The following is a 20,221-nucleotide window of genomic DNA, read 5'->3' as shown; positions in this document are numbered from 1 at the left end:
TGTAAACTTACCACACTTGTTTGCAGACATGGGGAAAAAAAAGGGTGTTCGTTACGTATGACCATGAATCCTTTTTTATTCTGTGAGCATGTAAGGTTTAAAAAAAAAAAAAAAGAAAAAAGAAAAAACTTAACTGTATCAAGATGATCATCTTGTTAATAAATTGTAAATGATCCATCAAAGCTCACACCAAATTTTTATAAAATTAACACAAAAAAAGTATACTAGTGACAGACTGTGGCTTTTATTAGAGCTTGCCAGTAACTAGGGTAAGGTAAGTGTCTTAGAATATTTTAATAAACTTGCTTATTTAAAGTTTAAACAAGAAAGCTTCCTTATGCAATAGTACTTTGCAGCAGCATTCTTTAGTTAGCATTTTTACAGTACCTATGAGTCATACTGTATGTTGTCCTTACTACAGTGAAATTATGAGCATATCTTCCACACCACATATATGTTTCAATAGTAAAGTTTTTGGAAGCATTAAAAAGTCCAAACATACACTGAGTTTTCCATAACGCTACATTAGATATTAAATGTGTGTTGGTGGTTAAAAATTGCTGTACAATAGCTTTTCTCTGACTTCCTGTATTGTACCAAATATGACAACCGGTTTTTGTTTGTTTTTGTTTTTTAATCAAAAGTAATAACAACGGCAACAGAGGGAAAAACCAGATTGTGTTGTGAACTTCCCTAGCGCTGTAAATTTCCTGGTAAGATACAAGCTGCCTTCACACAGGAACCAATTCTTTCTTCCAGTGACTCCTGCAGTCCTGCCCAACTGGAATCTCCCACTGACCTGGCTTCTCTAGCAGCAGCTCTGCGTGTTTCACTCAGCAAAGCAGTGCTGTAAGGTGAGTGGGAGCTTCTATGGAGCAAGGGCTCCAGGAGCAGGCAGCTAGGCAGCCACAGGCATTCCAACGAGAAGTGCCTGATCTCAGACATGAACATGGGCATGCTTCTAGCTTGCTTTCGTTGCCCATACCTCATAGCAACCACTGGCTGCTGCTGTGTCATCAGCAATCACAGCTTTTTAAAAATAAAATTTTTATGCGACGTTTTCAAAAGGAAAAACCAACGAATGCATAACACCACTGGATTTTCAGAATACGTGTTTAATGAACGAATCCAAATAAACCCAAAGATGAACTGCACCCTCTGCTTTAATCTACAAAACCTCTATCTTGAATAAAAGAGATTATAATATTCTCCCCCTGCAAATGCTCTTTTTCTACTTGCTTTCTTCCTCTCCCTTTCCAGCAAAACCCACCTCTGGAAAGATGCCCATTGACATTAGTATCATCCCTATCAAGTACCAGATAAAGATACCCTTTTCTAATTTAAACCAAGGTTCACACAGCATTTGGTGAATCATTCCAAGGGCATCCAAAACCAAGAACAAAGAAAAATTTCTTCTGCCTGGAACTGCACTAACGATGGGAAGACTTTTACTACCAATCTGTCCCCAAGGACAAGAGATCTTTCTTCTCGGATAATGCTGCAACCTTTTGACATGTAGAAAAGTCAGTACGATGGCTGAAGCTCTGAATCGAGATGCATCAAAGCCTTCACTCACCAATACCACTATTTCTCCAGACAAACTAAAGCCTCCCAGCCTTTACAGTGCATCTCTTGGCTTCTGACTGAGCTAATCAGTGGACTACCTAAGCACACAAAGAGAAGATGAAGCTGCCATGTTAATGTTTCCTCTGAGAAACCTGAAACCTGTACCTGAGAACCAACCCTTTTTTAACAAGCAATTGTGTCACTTTCTGTGGCAATATACAAATGAGGAACCACATTAGAATTTGAGTTTTCTTACCCGAAAAAGATTGTGGGGTCAGGCTTAAAAAATGATTCTCATTTCCTGTAACAAAAGAGAAAAAATAATTTATTACTTTCTTACAGCACTACGAAAGAAACACAGAAGTTGCAAAATTTGTTTGTTTTTTTGTTTTGTTTAGCACTCGTTCAGCCAAGCTTGCTGGGTTTGTAATACAGCACTTATTTCCAACCTTACCTGCTTGGTCACTACAACGTTTATGGCAGTATTTGTATGTTTGCAGACTTACGGTGCTGTCTGGAGCCAGAAAGGCAGGGAACTTGATTTTCCTTTTGAAACACGCATAAAACGTCTTGTGCAGAAGCCATTTCACTTACAAAACTATCTGCTGTTAAAACACAAATTGGGCATAACGTTAATCAGTAAGAGTATATTAGCAAGGTAAAGGTCTCCTCTGTAGTGCACTTGCTAACTGAATCTGTACACTTCATGCGTGTGCTTGCAATATGCCTACGTGCATTTATGAATGTACATTTTGTTCAGTAACTGCAGGACTGAAGATTAAATCAAAGGAAAACCAGCTGAATTTCCCACTGGTTAGCAAGGAAAATTAGCTGTGAGTGGAAGCCTGACTATTACACTTTCTGAGCCCTGTTCTCATCCCACTTAACACTGGTATAAATCAAAAAGCAACTCCATTACTAGAGTTGTTTGCACATCAGTTAGTGACGCTTAAACAAAAACGTTCACTTAGACCTCCCCACACAGTGGTTTTACTGATGTGCTGCAAACAGTAAAGCAGCAATATTTGTCACAGTATCGTTGACTGCTTATATATAATTGAATGTTTGTCTTTTGTGACATACAAAGAAGCCTCCAGCCCAGATGCTTCCCACAGAGCACTCACTTCCTTCACTGATGACTTTAATGGGTCCCCAGGGAACCCAACCCAATTTGATTTAACCTCTATTTGAAACGGCTGTGGCCTGTAGTCAAATAATTTGTCCCAGTCTCTCGAGTAGTCATTTAAGTTAGGGATCCCTGCAATACAAACCTCATTTATTAAATCACGGGCTTCAAATTACATCATAGGGACCTAGCTTAAGTGCTCACTATAACAGAGTGAGCATTTGGAGTTATAGTAACAACTCTTACATCGTTGGTCCTTCCTTTGTGAGGCTTCTTGTTGAGACACTGGAAGAACTGCCAGTCTTTGTCTCAGCTGCTTTCAGTACACAGAATTTTGTACACAAGTAATTTTTCGTCATTAGTTATCTAAAGGCCAAGTTTCTTTTTGAATGGATTTAATAATGACTCATTTAATTAAAATAAAAGCCACAAGATAAATGATATTAAACAGTCACATCATCTTGAGAACACCAAGTCTAGGACAAAACTCTGATCCTATCTTTCCTTTCTTACATCTTCAGAGACTCAACTGTCTGAGAGATACACTGTCCAATGGTGCCAAAAAGATAAATAACTAAAATAATAATAATTTTTTTTAATCAATTCTGTGACCTACAATATTTAGGGTTAACACGCAAAGTATTTCAGCAGTAGTTGCAACAGCTACTCTATTTAAAGCAGGTATAGCTGACTGTTTTACTTTGTCAAGCATACAATCATTGACTACACTGTTTTCACATCAGGATATGCTAGTTGGTTTGTATTTGTCTGAATGGAATGGATATACTCATCCACTCTTGGTGGAAAGTTATTAGTTGCACAATTGCTATGTGTGTGTATATATGTAGATATATAGAGATATACACATACATATATAAATATATATATATAATATATGCAGGTGGAGACTAATACAACATGGGGACTTGAAATAAGCTCTTTAATCCTATGAATCATGGATGAACACAAGTTAAGGAACAGCTTGGGTGATGTATGCTGAACCAGTTTCATTTTTAAAGGGAAAAGAAAGAAGGAAAAAAATAACCCACAACCAAAAAACCCCCACACTGAAATCCAGGCTTATTCCAACTCTCATGTTGTACTTATGCTAACCTTTAGTTGTCCTCGCTTAATAAAATTTGTATCATTTGAAGATATTTATAATTGTTTACTGATTCGTTTTTAGTTGTCTGTGTATAAGCTGGTCATCAGTAGTGAAAATGGGAGGGTTTATAGCCAGAATAACTGCATCACTCCGTTTTCAATGGGACAGCTATTCAGGAAAGTTTCATTCAACATTTGAACATTGTACTCCTTCTCTGCACCAAGAAGTGACCATTTTTGATGATTTGGGGCTAAAATGAATGTAAAGACAGTTGTGTATGTACATGCATGCACATCCTGTTCAGGACTGGAGAACGAGAGCATGTCTGGTGAACTCTGATGGTGAATTCAGTACAAACAAGCTGCGTTGTTACTGCCATTTCATAACAATCTGCCCCACAACAATCTCTGACTTTTACCACCAAGTAATTTATGTTTTTTTTTTTAAAGCTCGAGCAAGGAGAAAAATATTTTTGTTTGATTTTCAAAGATACTTATTTCAGCTACTTTTCCAGTTGTTTCTTTGGGCCCTAGTTGCTGAATTGCTTGCTGTTTCTGAGGTGTAAATAAACGTTTTGATTTATGACGTGGTTGCAAAGAAACTTGTAATTTATTTGTGAAATGCTCAAATAAAGGATGTATGGGCTTTTACTTTTTGTCTGGGCATAGACCTTCCTGATGTAATACAGCAAGACCAGAGGACTACAAAATGACCCCGAGACTGTCAAAGGCTGGAGTAGCCAGAGCTAAGTACAAAAAAACTCCCACTCTGCTCTACACAACAGAGATGAATTGTAGCCTTCATCGTCATGCCACGTTTGTAGAGTGACAAACTGGAGGTCAGAGAGGTAAATAATATTTGACCACACAGGAAAGTAGCAGTACATTATTCAGCATCTATTCAGCTACCAGTAATGCTATGCTTTGCCACACTTTGTAATAGGAGTTGCACTGAGCTGACCTGGGTCAGACATCCCTAGGCTGGACTGTGCACAGAAGCTTTAATGGATTTTTCTTGCACTTCCTTTCTGCTTCACCTGGTCACCTTCCCCACCTACCACCATCATTTCAGCTTACGTAGAAGAGACATCCACAAAAAAATGCACACTGTAACCGAAACAGGCTGAACAAACGTCAATCAGAGTGACCCACCTTTGGGAAGCTACAGGACTGCACTGCTGTCATCGTGCAGCACTCACTGCAGGCACGGCTGATTACGGGATGGCTTTTAACAGTGAGTACTGCCATAGTCTGTGGCCATGTCTGATGTGCTCAACCACTGTGCTTAAGTGCTGTGGAAGTATAGCTACACAGATACGTCGCCTGCTTGTTGCCTTGACTCATAAAATCTCAGTCCACAATTTAGTGCCCTCATGTCCTTCAAACACACTCTGCTCCAGACCAAGCTGCCCAACAGTTTGCACTGTTCTTCTGCAAGGTTTGTATCTGCATTCCTAGTAGCAGGACTTAAGGTTTGTAAGAAACTATTTTCATTTTTGTCTGAGCTCTCATAATCCATAAGGAAGGAAGTGGGGTGCTCTGTGTGCTTTCCTGTGCTGTCAATTGATCCTCAACATTGGCAAAGCGCCCAGCAGGTGAAATAATAAATAGCAGACAGAACCCAGACCAGAATAACTAACAGAAAGCTGGGTAGAATTAAAATCTTGCAGAGAACAGTCACCATAGCACTACGGCATTATTCTGTCTTTGTCTGGAAATTCTTTTTCTAGCACAAAACCAGCATCAAATTTCTGACATTCCTTGAGTTGGTGGTTTGGTTTTTTTTCCTTAGATCTCCTAGGAAGTTATCTAAAGTGACAGAGACATAAAGATAGAATATCCTGACAAGGCTTTTTACTGCGTCTGAGACCAGAGGAAGCTGTAGGAGCGAGGGCAGCACGAGAAGGAAATATTTGAGTACAAACCACTGCAGTTTGCTTTCCCTGAGCCCCTCCTCCATGGATTCCTGCTTTGTATCTTTTGCCGACGGCCTATGGTTTATCAGACACTGAATCCAGAGGTGGTCTTTTATGTGGTTCGTAACAAGTAAAAGATGAAGAAACATACTTGACACTTGTGGTTTAACTGAGCAAAAGGTCACTACCTGAAAGCCACCTCAGAAGAGCATCACCTCCTTTGGTGTCAGTTGAGATCATTGTCCTAAACTAATGCTGTGCCTTGTACCTTAAAGGTGGCATTTGAAATAGAACAAAGTTAAATCATAAGCAAGGAATTGTTAAGAGAGAGAAAACGCTGAAGGTTTTTGAGTCGAGTAGAAGTTTTCCATTGCCCTTTCAACCTTACGCCTCATCTAACACCGCACATTCTGGATTGCAGTCTTACTGTTACTCAGTAACTTTGCACAGTTCAATACAGTTCCATTTTCCTCCTACAATAGTAAATCAGAACAGTCCCTTCTGGTTTCAGTACAACCTTCTTACCTGCAGAAACAAAGCACGGGTCATTGCTCCTGCTGCAAAACTACCGGGATGCTCGTCCTCTGCTGCCACGCCTCTGGCCGGACTCCACTCATCCACCTCCCAGTGCATGGTGACCTTCACTGCCCCTGCAGTTACAGCAGCATGTAAGTTACTGCAGTCCTGTACACTTCAACACTGTGTTACTACTTATTTTGTCTAACTTAACGTTTTCATACGCAATTGCGGGATACTCACCATCACTGCTGTGGCTGGATGTACTTTTTATGACTAACTGTCCAAAACCAAGAAAAGCAGAAGTATTTATAGTGCTTGTTTACTGCAGGCGTGATGAAAATTCAGAATGAAATACCATACCCTGGAGTCTTACATTTAAAGAGCTGTTTTCAAAGTGTTTTGCAATAAGTTACAATGCTGAAGTAATTGGCTTGGGATAAGGGATGTTCATAACAGCTCTTCTTGGGGTGTATATTTATTTATTTCTAAAATTTGTCATCGTCTTTCCAAACTGAAGATGGATTTTTCAATAGAAGGACACTGAACCACAGCAGACAATGCTTATGGAATGGACTAAATCTTCACGTCACTAACAGGTTTTTAAAAGTTCTCCTTTATAAATTTGGCCATTGTCCTTTACATTACTTATCTTGCTTCATGCCAGCAAACACCTGGGAACAAATTTTACATGGGGGTAATTTTTCCACTCTAGTTATCTCGTCAGCTCCACTCCTGCTGTAACTGATCTGCTAGGGACAGTGGCAAGATAATGAGGCACTAGGAAATGGCAACAAATCACAGTGCTTCTTTGTATACAAATAAATAAATGAAACATAACATCAGCTGTGTCTCTTTTTTTTTTTTTTTGTGCTATTTCATCAGTTGCAGTAAAACAACAGTGCTTTAAGATACCTTCCAAGTAGCCATAAAACAAGGATTATAACCTGCCTTGGGGTTATAGGATGTGTAATTGGCTGGTACAGAGGGAGGCAGCTTTTGGTGGGATTTGAACCACGTCCTCCATTGCCATCCCTAGCATCTAGAAGACTAAGAGCTGATTTTTTTCTCCCCATTAACAGTTAAAATAATTATATAACAATAGGCTTTTCCTTCTTTAAACGTCATCGTGCTCTAATATACACTGAAATGCTGCCTGCATCACCAAGTTAAGTTAATTATCATCATTTTTCATATTGAGCAAAACCAGTAATACCTCTAGAGAGAGCAGGTGCCTCAATTAACAGATATTCGGTCTTTTGAATATTGGATTGCCAAAAAGAAAAAAAACAAGATCAGAGATACTTATTTCATGAAAGGATGACAGCAAACATGACAGAGTTCACCAGTAAAGCACAGTAGAAACAATATATCACGGTAATTAGAATAACCCTCGTTACTGGAATGTACATCTAAAGGAAAGATTTAAACTTCCTGATCTGATAAAACCCATGTGTTCAAGCTTTAGATATTAGCTAAAGTGTAAGAACTAGTGCTGGAAAGCCAAGCCACAGTGCCTAACAAGTTTTGCCATTGCTACTAATGGTAAAAAAACATTAGTTTGAAGATGGCTTGCTTTTGGATCCTGCATAAAGAAGCTGAAACAAAAACAGCTCTAGAGAGTAATCTTTTCTTTGAGCTGAACAAAAGTCCTACATGCTCAGTGCTGCCAAAGGCTCAGTGCAGCTGCTCACCACCGCACTGGCAGAGCTGACTGCAGGATTTGGACCTGTGTGTATCCATCGTGCTGCGCTCTCTTGCATTTTTACCTCTATCGGACCACAAAGCACCCTCTTCTCACTCTGTTTTCGTGGTAGAGACAGTAAATATAAGGGTAGAAATACAGAATTAGTGAGAGGGCTTTGCTGAAAACCATGCTGGGAGCAGAGCCGCTTGGACACTCAGCCTCCTGGCCAGCACAGAGCCCTGAGAGCCAGGCACCTTGTGCCAGAACCTCACACAGGCACAGGATGGAAGCTGAAGCCTCCAAAGCAGGGCCCAAAGCCTCAGCCAGCCAGCACAGGGCCATGACAAACTCACCTCTAACTGTAGTTGCTGTCCTCATTTACACAACCTGGGGGCTGCAAAAGAGAGCTGCTTTCTTGCTCTCTCATTTTCTGTTCCTAGGGACTGTGTACCATTTTGTTCAGCAAATGAGCACTGAGCACATGAAGCTAATGAAAATGCGTGCTGTTTTTAGCTCTGTCTTCTGAGGTTGACTGGGCACAATGCAAGACTTACTTTTCTACACACAACGGATTTAAAAAGAAGTCCTCTTGTTGCTGCATCTCTTCTTTGTCTTCCTTTCATTGTCTTGGCCCTGCTTAGATGGAGTAAGGGAGAGAAAGGCAGTACGTACATTAAATGTCATATAACTCACTTAAAACAAAGAGAAATACATAAAAGGACTAGTTAGTGTCCAAATCAAACTATTAAAAACGTCCATGTATATATTTATAAACACTCACTTATATATTATGTATTCTCATATACAAATATAGATGCTAAGGGGAGGAGCTTCATTGCCCTTTCCCACAAAAGAATAGTCCATTTTTTAAGTCTGTTATTAAGAAGTGAATACTCATTAAAAAGTTCAGTTCGTTGGGAAAGAATGTACTAGAATGCAATTAAACCTACTACAGACTAATTAATATGGGAATTGGGGTGGTTCAAAAATCAATTAAAGAGATGGAAGTGGGGACAGTAGGTAGAACAAACCTACACGTGTCACCTTCATTAGCCCAACGGATGGATGTCCCTGCTACACTGAGGTTTTGCTGAGGGCACTATTTTGTTTATTTGTTTGTTTTGGAAGGAAATTTGGAAAAAACATTTTCTAATATGGGTCTGCACAAAATCTGGAAAAATACTCTCTAAAAGGAAATAACAGCAGTACTAGATTTAGACATTGTTTATTCCCTTAACAAATTTAGTTGTCATTTGGTTTCTGGAGACCCCATCCTTGGCTCTTTGCATCTTTCATTTAAGCAAACAAGTCTGAAACACCCAGAAGACCAGAAAGTTTAACAGAAATTCTCAGGATGTTTAGTTCCCCAGTCATGTAGCAATTTTCCTATGTGAGATCCCCACTTACTTGGCTCTTAGCAAAGGTTGTTGATTCAAGAACTGTTTTTACAAGCTGTCCAATTTCTTGCAAGTCAGAAGACATTTAGCAGTTATACTCCAGACTTCTATGAAATGTATCTTGCTACCCTTCTCATAACAGAGAAGAAAAGATGCCAAATCTCTAAGGAAACACTGTTCAAGAAGCATGACAACACTTCTGTTTTTAAATTTTACTTCTTTTAAACTTGACCCTTTTAGAAGAAGGAAATTACCTGAGTCAAGACTTAACACTCACTTTTGATAAACAGCATCACAAGAGATTAAGAAGCAGAGGGTCCTGTTCAAGAGATGCACTAAAAATGCTTAGTCATATCAAAATCGAGGATGATCTTTAGATTGAAAGCCGAAATAAAGTTTGATGATGTCGTCTGTTAACCACGACCCATATGCCCAGAGATCTGGGTCTTATCAATGGGAACTTTATAGGCCAGCCTACTCTGATTTCTACCCTTTGGAGGTCAGTCATTCATTACGTAACACAACTTTACTGCTCCAAGCTGAAGTGAAACATATGTCTAATGCATTCTTGTTATCTGACTGACCTAAGATCTTGGTAACCCACCTGGCTGAGTACTAGTTTACACATTACGTGTCACTGATACAACTCTCGCATTTACACCACAGCCTCAGACTATTAATCAGATCAGTTTTCATTTGCTTGTATTTTCCTCCCAGTCTGCAGAACTGTAAATTACCCTGCAGGATGACAAACACAGCTCTGACTGCGGGATCACTGTGTTGCAGAGCTGTGTTATGAAACAAGGCTCGCTCACAGATCCTCATTCATTTGAGAGAGATGTCACTGGCCTAACACAATGGGCTCCTTTCAAGCCCTCCCTTCTATTTCATTCTGTTATTTCTCTGTTAATAAATAAATAAAATCCCCCTTGCTTTATGGCTGCAGGAGATGAAAGAATTCTTTTTTTCTTGTCAACATTGTGTAGTGCTGATGGAGTCTGGCAACAGTCGAGAGCTGGCTCTGACTTCTCTTCTGTTTTCCTTATTAGCATTTTGCTTGGCTGTCCCTGCCAAAGTCTCCTGGACATTTCGGAACGTTGTGAACTGTTGCAAATACTGCAATGTCCAAGTGTGAAATTAACTGCATGGAAACTCCTGGGATCCTGTTAACGGTGTATTAACAATAACCTCAAGTTCACAGGAAACTACAGGCACCTGTTCAACAGGGAACATGTTCTTAAATTGACACTCAATTATCACTGCATATTTTAGCATTGTTTTTGCACCTTATCTAAGACCTACCATGAGCACTGAAAGCCTGCTTACTAATTTAAAATCAGTTTTTACAAAGCAGAACAAAACGAGAATAATAATAGAAATACACGTTAAAAAAATGCTGTTTAAAAAAGGATTCTAAAAGAGAAAAGATATTTGCTGCAACTATGGCTTACTTGACTGAATTCAGATGACATACTTCACATTAGCCAGGTGCTTAATTTTAATTTTCATTTTACCTCTAAGGTATTTTCACAGAATCACAGAATGTAGGGGTTGGAAGGGACCTCCAGAGATCATCGAGTCCAACCCCCCTCTGCCAAAGCAGGTTCCTTACACCAGGTAATTTTAATCATGTAGGAAAGATTTTTTTTTTTTTTAAATTTAAAAAAAAAAAAAAGAAAGAGAGAAAGTATAACAAAATTCACCTCAGCAAAGGCAATGGTAAATAGCACTCAAAATACATTTCTGCTAACAGTGGAGCACCTTAAACATTCAATAATTATGGTCAATATTTTCAGACCGGAAAGCTAAAACTTCGCGTCTGGAAGTCATTCAGAAACCAAATCAACCCCCACGTTATAAAGAAATGTGCATTACCAATAGCCTACTATAAAATTAAACCACATCTATATTCAGTCAGCAGCGTAGGAATAATGTGCAGCCTTCAAAAAAGAAAGGTGCTCCTGAGCAGAAGGAAACCCAGCGCCTCCCCATCCTGCTGTCTGTCAATGAGTGACTCTCAGGAGACCAGCAGTGTTCTGAAATGGTGGACCTGTCTGCATAGCAAACTGTTTATCAACATCTGAGTAAATCAATCAGCAGGACTTGTTCATTCATTACAGCCCATAGGTCTGTCACTAGTGCAAGCCTTATCTAGCTACAGCTCAGTTTTTTTCCTCCTGCCCACTTGACAGCTTTGTCACCCAAACTTATCCGGCGCTTTTAGAGCTCATTTATACTTTGAATTCCTCCAAACTGATCTAAATAGTCTCTGATTAACGGTGAACGATTGATATGTATTAACTATGGACTTGCTCCTGAATGTTTAACCATTTTGATGAGTAGGCTGGAGCACTTTCATTTTATGATTATACTAGACAAATTTAGCTCTGGAACTGAATCCAGAAGCTTTAAGATGTGCCCTTCTGATCACAGACAGCTCCACTGGGTCTTGAATCCCACCCTTCACATCCCTCAGGACTGGGACACAAAATTATTTCATGTAATGAGCACTGCTAAGGATGGGGAGGAGAGGGAGAATTTGTCAGCACGTGACTGACTGAATAATATTAAATACCTGATAACTGCACTATTGTCTCTTGTATGCTGTACAGAATAATCTGGTTCTGAAAATATTTTTACATTTATACAAGTTGCTCAGATAACAGCTAGGAAGAAAATACACACACCATACATACACACACACACACACACACACACACAGATATATAAGTGATGCTCAGCTAATTCTTTCCTGCTCTTTTGTTACCACTTTAAAGCCATGTTCTCCCCTGAATGTGCATTCAGACAAGCCATACTGACACCAACACCCAATTTATGAAAGGAAAATGTGTTTTCATTACTGCTAATTACCACTCATTGTCATTTTTTTCTGCCTTAAATAACCATTATCATCCCTGCCCTGCTGCATGCTTGATCTCTTTCTTCTATTATTCATCTTTTAACTTTTGTCTCCATCCCATTTCCAGGTTATAACTTTGAAGGACCGAGTTATTATTTTTCAGCCAACGATCTAATTTAAGCATAAAGTAAAACATCCCCAAATTCATTTACTATTGTTTTCATTTCAAATAGTTTAATTTCTCACTTCTAGGTGGAATTTTCTACCAGTACATCTCATTTTCTCTTTTCCCATCATTTCCTTGCAGTCACTCCACTTTCAATCTAACAACGAAAGAGTCTGATTAAATGGTTGACTTGTGCATGAAACAGTCCCAAATGGAAAAATGCCTAATGGTGGTTAAATATTACATGCCATCACATTCTACCTGAAGAAGGAGCATGACTGACAGCAGTCAGAGCCCTTTGAAAACCCCTTTCTGAACAGAATTGTGCAGATTTACTGACATATTTTGTCATGCCTCAGTTTGTCCAACCACTGCTCAAAGGTTTCAGGCTGTGCATATGAATTCTCCAGGAAGTATGTGCTGTAGGTACACACGTGTCCTGCAGAACAGAAGATAGGAAAGGTCTGTAGGGAAAAGTAATACTTTTTATTTGTCTGTAATGATGTAACTGGAAAACAGAGAAGCTTTTGGAAACTAAGATCTCTTCTGGAGATCAGTGAAAAATGATTTTATCACATGTTCCAAGGTATATCTTTAATTCCTCACCTGTCTCAGCTGGTCAGGTAGAAACCTTATGAACCTTCCATGTCTCCTACCCTTCCATCTTCACAGCAACTGCTATTTCTGATGTGTATCAATGTACAAAGGTAGCTATCCGACAAACACGCTTCTCTTTGGGTCTGCTTGTGGCAAATTAGAAAGGAACTAAAGGAAATGAAACATCTTCTACTCCTGCATCACTTCTCCCTATGAAATCTTCAACTCTTTCCTGAAGAAATGAACAACTCTGGCAAGTTACATCCCTCCCAGAATTCCCAGAAATGGCTGATGAGGACACAGTGCTGTGAGGTGACAAACAAGGGGCAATAGACTCCCAGGAAAAGAAATAGAGTTTAATTTCTTACTTTGAAGAGAACCTTTCCTTCGGCTACTGGGTATCTTGTATGCTGCTTAATCCATGGGTAGGGTCTGAGGAAAATGCAGCTGAAGGATGAAGGCCTTCCACGCAGGTCTAAGGAAAACCATCTATGCTGGAAGAATTTAAACCTAGAAAGAGGTGGCAACTCCAGGCTGCAGCCACTGAGAAGCATCTCAGTCTTCAATATAAGTTTGAACTCAGGCACTTAATTGCTGAGAAAATGTGATTGGTTTCTGTGGATCTGCACAAAACTATGTAGAATTATCCCCTATGGAGCTTCACTTTTAAGTGCAAGTGATACTCAGTTTGAGGTAATAACTACCAGGAACAGGTTTATCATCTTCTCCTTGCTGTTTGTCATCACAGTGCAGCCACCACAAGTTCCTGCGTGTCTCACCAAATCTGGAGTTTTGATTTGCAGTTATTTGAACAGTCGAAGTTGTCAAACAAGGCTTGAGAACAGCACTTACAGTGAGAAATACTGGGGGGAGGAACCAGGATCCAGCATAATTCTACTCTGCAAATTGACAAACTAATTTAAATTGGGAAAAAGGCCATAACCTGATTCTTGGGGTTCCATAGGGAATGAATTTGGGCTGCAGGTAGAATTTAATTACCACACAACTTTAAATGGTTGTCATTTGAAAGGCAGGTGCCAGAATTGAAGTTCCAAGCTTATATTAAATGAACCCCCTCCCCCCCCCCCAAAAAAAAACCAAAGGACTATAGTAATGGCTGTAAAGTACATACAGTAAGCAGCAAAAAGGCTTTGTTGCATGTAGTTACTATAATTCAGCTTGTGTCATTACTTGAATGTAGACACTGTAGCTGTTTTGCTTCAGCCTTGGCTTTTCTAATTTAAATACCTTTATTGGAACTTTAATTTGTTGGGGAAAATTAGAATATTCACAAAATACACAGTACTCCGATTGAATTGATAACAAAGCTTTCCAAGTTCTAATCATATTCAGCATTTGTGTTCTTTTGCTTTAAGTGTAGAAACATAATGAAATAATCCCATAACAAAGCTTGATGAAAGTGGCAATTAAAAAGGAATCGATCTGATACATCCTGTTCTTCAAATTGCTACACTCTGTAAAATGTAAAACTCCATCTCCTTTGTGAAAGCTTTCGTTTCCCATCTTGATTAGGCAAATATTGAAAACAATAAACATTTTTCTCAAAAGTGAGCCTTTAATATGGACTAGAAGGAGTGCACTATGGATATTACATTTTCCACAGAAGACTGGCTTTCACATTAGTGTTTGCTATTAGCGCATTTCATGGCACTCCATCATACTGTCTTTCACTCAAATCCTACATTTGTTGGAGCAGATGGAAAGTTAGTTTAAATTAATTGAAAGCATGCTGTGCACAGCTTGTGATACCAAGAACACGCAAAGAAGAAAGGAAGATACATCAATTTCTTTTCTAAGATACCTATCACTGTGAGAAGAGATCTCTTAAGAAAGAGAAAAGTATAGTATCTTAATGGTTGGATTTTTTTTCCTTTTTTTTCTTTTTTTTTTTTAGATAGAGTTATTCTTTGATTTTGACAACAGAAAGAAGTAGTGAAATTTGCTGGATACACACCATTGGAAGAATAAATTCTGCCTGGGATGTATCGTAATAACAGGGCATACAAAGTTATTTCTCACTGTTCTGTTTCTGTAGCCTGTCTGCAGTTCTCAGTGACACTGACAAGTTTGAAGACTGATTGCCTCCTCATCTATTTCAGTAAATATTTGTCCCTACATCTAGAACGTCAGCTTTTCTTCTGTCATCACTGGAAATCCAGTTCTTCTCTGTTTTATAAACCAACAGCCAATTGCAATTAAAGCCTGCATTAAAACCTGCTTTAAAAAGCAAAAGCAGGAGGAAAAAGATATTGGGAAATGTTTATAAGATGGCTGGCCTCTGTTGTGTACACTTGCTTTTTCCTGCTAAGAATGTTGCACTGCGGAGGATGGGAGGAAAACTTCATGCTTACATTTGCCTCGCTCCAGACAAGGTGAGACCCTCAGGCAAGAATGGGAGTTGTTATTTCTTGTAAAATGACCGAAAAGTGCAGAAATCAATGAGGAAAAGTTGTCTGGAATACAAGGTAGGAAAAACAGGCAGAAAACACGACCTGCAATGCCAGCCTCTTGGTCTTGGTAGGGAACAGATGCAGAGTCGGGTACAGGGGTGATGGCAAGAAGTGACCACTGGGTCCCACAGGCACTTAAAGCAGAACATGCTGTAAACAAGGAATGCACTGAAACTTGTTGGACTGAGAGAGATCGCAAGGCTCCTGCACACAGCCAGTGGAAAGGTGAGATATCTCTCATTTTAATATGCATTTTAATATGAAGTTTTCTGTTTCAAACGTTGCTGTTACAGTCTGCATTTCCTCCCTCTCAATTCGGACTCCAAATATTCTACATGAGTTATTGCAGGCCTAATTTCTGCGAGTCACTGAACACTTTCGACCACCTCCAATCCCTGTAGGTCAAATGCAACTCAATAATGGCAAATGAAAGAACGCAAAACTTTCCCAGTCCTACCTTTTTGGCTTCATCTTCCCCCTTTCCTTCAGATATTGCTGATATTACAGCTTAACCCATCTTCTTTTTTGTGGATCATTCAGGAACATTTGCTTCTTGTACTGGATATCCCTGAAATACAATTGTGCTCCTGTAAGAGATCACACTTTTTTTTTTTTAAATCTCATTGCCTATTTCTTTCACAACTATCTCCATATTCCCTCACTCTTCTTCAGCACTGTATTAAAATTCTTTCTGTATTATCTTTACCTGTGTTCAATTTGTCTTCCAGACCACAATAACTGCAGAATTTTTCTTTCTTTTTTTTTTTTCCTACATTGCACAGATTCTTTATGACCATCCAAACCAGCAGCTCTGAGTTCTTAAAAGGCCTTTTCCCAAACTGGAAATCAAGTTTTTCCTTATACTACTTACTGCACAGCAAAATCATACTTCTGTGTGCCAAGTTCCTTGATTCATAACCAACGATGCATAAGCACAATGCAACGGAAGATTTGGCTCAGAGATTGTGTCCTTCTCTTGCGCACATGGCAGATGTCTTAGTTCCTATTAACAAGGCTCTTTGGAAATTAAGAGGATTGTATAGGTAATCACTGTTTGATTAATAATTTACAGTACCAACAGGACAGAAATGAAAATTGGAGAATGACAATCTCAAAGCAGCTGCAGGCCTGTCAAATATGTAAATTTTTTACCCTTTTTCCTCTGCTAGGGCACTGCTTAACCCCATGCTGAGTTGTCTTTCTAGAGCACAGACCCTACTAAATTCATGAATAATTAGGCAGTCATAAAGAAACAAGGAATGAGTGAGAATTAACTTCTCACCTCCTAGCGTCACTTGAAGATTAATTTGCCTAAAAACTAATTAGCTGACTTTCTACAAGCAGAGAACCCAAAATGAAATTAGGAAAAAAAAAAAAAGAGAAAAAAAAAAAAAAGAACCAAGAACCCACCTAAAAATGCATGGATTTGTATTCAAACAAGCCCAATGCTTCTGGGAAAAAATAGATTAAATCCTCATGAACTACTGTTGTTTTTATAAGAAGTAAATGAAACCACGATGCAGCCGAGATGAAATCTTTTAGCCCTTTCACTGACATCTGCAAGTAAAGTAAACAGTGTTACACAAAACTTCTCTTTCTGCAGATAAAAGTATAATCTGGTTTTAAGATTACAGGGGTTTAGATAGCTACAGGCATGTAGAGCTACTGCACTGAGTTTGCAACTTAATGTCAGCCACAGCTTAATAGCAGCCAAGTCATTAGTTAGTGTTAGTTATTAAGTGGAGTAAGCCAAGTAAGTCAGCAGTTGTGTCACTGAGGCAATGATGTAATTAGCACCTTGGTTTGCAGGCAATTCTTTGTCCATTAGGGGAAGAAAATTAGGCAATAGGGAAGTTTCCTGCATAAAAGGATTCATTCCTAAGGCTATGAACTAGTGCTGGGCACAAATGCCGAATTTGCTGGAAGTTGAGAGAAAAAGAGGGTGAGCAGAATCCAGAACGTTAATTAGGAGAGTAAGAGTTTTATGGTTCTCTGAGCTTTTAATAGTTATTGGAGCATAAACCGAAGCTAACATACTGACACAGATTCTAGTTAGGGGTTGTAGAATGGTTCTGACATTTTTCAAATCTCACCCAGGATATTCCAAGGTTAGCTAAAGCTTAAGCTGTTCCCCAAACAGGAACCGCTTCGAGGAAACCAAAAGAACATAGGAGGCCCTTTTTTAAGCAAAAAGTTCAGCATTTCAGTATTTCTCATTTTTATAGAGAACTCTTCAAAATCATCCTCATGAAATTATACAAAACACTACAAAGTAGATTATATAGAAATATCATAGAATCATAGAATGGCCTGGGTTGAAAAGGAGCACAGTGCTCATCCAGTTCCAACCTCCTGCTGTGTGCAGGTCACCAACCAGCAGCCCAGGCTGCCCAGAGCCACATCCAGCCTGGCCTTGAATGCCTGCAGGGATGGGGCATCCACAGCCTCCTTGGGCAACCTGTTCCAGTGCATCACCACCCTGTGTGTGAAAAACTTCCTCCTAATACCCAAACTAAACCTCCCCCGTCTCAGTTTAAAACCATTCCCCCTTGTCCTGTCACCATCCACCCTCACAAACAGCCGTTCCCCCTCCTGTTTATGCACTCCCTTCAAGTACTGGAAGGCCACAATGAGGTCTCCCCAGAGCCTTCTGTTCTCCAAATAAACAAGCCCAGATCCCTCAACCTTTCCTCAGAGGAGAGGTGCTCCAGTTCTCTGATCATCTCAGTGCTCACCTCTGGACCTGTTCCAATCAAACATCAATCCAAATCAAACATCATGGTAATGCTGAGCATTAACTGAGAATATTAGTAAAATGAAAAATAAATCATATTAGTGCTAAGGTTTTGAATATATTTGCCAGATCTTTCTGTATACAAAGTCCCTACTGTATCACTTCTACACTGAATCTGTCCCCTCCCAAGCCCTTATGCAGAAAAATCCTTGTCTCAAGGTATGCGCTGCTCAGCAACAACTACAACACTGGTGTGCTAGCAACACTATTCTCATCCTAAATCCATCATACAGCACCAAACCATTAACTCTATGCCAGCCCAAACCAGGACAAACCTAAAGAAATGGACACCAAAGTCCTCTGGTATTAATCTTACTACTAACGTATTCCAGAGGGGATCCTCCTCCATACAAAGCAAAATTCCCCACTTTCAACATTAGAGCAAACCTACAAAGCTATACTAATATGGCTTTATAGTAGTCAAGTACAGCCAGGCACTCAAATTGAATGAAATTGAGAGCATCTGACTACAGCAAAAGAGAGGATGGGAAAGAAAGAACCCACGAGAGAACAAGTTTGGTATTAGCAGCTTGGATGTTTGATTTGATTTCATTGTTCTCTGGAGTTATTAGGAGTACACTTAATGTTTTAGCTGCCTTTTGGTGAAATATTAACAGCAGGAAATACAGGGGGTGAACCACCATCTTGCTGTCAGCTGGCACTCAGCAGCTCAGGAATGGCCCATAGAGTGAAATTTCGGAAGCACAACTCTATACAATTGCTGTTATTTATTAGTTCTATAGTCATCTGAGGTCTTTTCAGCAGAGAAGATATCTGATGCAATTCAATAGCACAACTATAGGAAGGTGAATGAGAAAAAATTTTATATGCTGCTGCCTTATCCAAAGAGACCCAGTTTTGCAGTTGCCAAGGTAACAGGTTTGTATTTCTAATTGCCCCACAGAGCCTGGGAGGTTGTACAATAGACAGTCACCTACCACCATCCCCCAAACCCAGCCTGCTTTGGATACGTGCAACTGGTTTAACCCATGAAATCAGTGGGACTGCCTGCCTGCCAAATGCAGTACCAATTTTCATGTCACATACCCCTGAGTACAGCTGGCAAAAAACATTCAGTAAAATTATGCACTAGGTTCTGCTCAAATGATTTGCCTTTCTGTTCATGAAAAAAAGAGCCAGAAGTTGTTGTATCCCCTTTTATGTACTGGGCTCAAACTTTATGAGGTTTGTCTACATATGAAGTTAATTGAACTGCTTGTCTTTATGAAATACACCTCACACATCCCAGGATAGGTGCAATTAGCAATTTTAAATCTAACAAAAAAAAAAGGTTGGGGGAAAACAACACAAAGGTGGAAAGACTGTTGTGAAATTGCCAGCAATGAAACAAAGGCAAGGCTACTAGAATGGGAAGTTACCACAAAGGTGTATTTCCTTCTTTGAAGGCAGTTACCTGAAGTGTTTTTCCTTAAGAAAACGACAGCAACTTGTTATCAGGAAAGTCATTACATGTGAACAAGCTTTACAAAACCACCAGCAGAGATAAGCTGCTTCTCCCTTTCTACAGATGAACAACTTCTCTCTCGTTCTCCCTCATCATTTTCTTCCCTCCCTCCCTCCTCAAATTTTATTTTATACATCTTAAAACAGTACAGAGAACTGAGCTCTGGAAAGGGAACGTTACCCTGTGTGTTCAGTGCCATCTACATCAACGTGCTCCTGAACAGGAGAGATGTCTGGCTGAATCCAGACCACAGGTGTCCAAGGACACCCAACACTCAGACAACCACATTGTCATTGATGGCGAAAGAGCTTTACAAAAACCTAAAGAAAAATAGGAATGATAGAGACTTTTCCTACATACCACCATTCTGCACATGCAGTGTATTCGTAAGGATTTTAACAAGCGTTGGAGCCTCTCATATTTATCTTCCTGTAAACATCAACAAAGAAACATCAACAAAGAAACGAAGGATCACCTTCCGAAAAAAGTCATCCTTTTGCTCCTTGTGTTTTGTTTCTGACAGATTAAAAATAAATATTAGAAGGAAAAAGTTATC

The sequence above is a fragment of the Tetrao urogallus genome (assembly GCF_951394365.1).
Source record: "Tetrao urogallus genome assembly, chromosome: 12".
NCBI classification, from domain to species: domain Eukaryota; kingdom Metazoa; phylum Chordata; class Aves; order Galliformes; family Phasianidae; genus Tetrao; species Tetrao urogallus.
The sequence above is the reverse complement of the archived record's forward strand: the minus strand, read 5'-3'. Positions refer to the sequence as shown.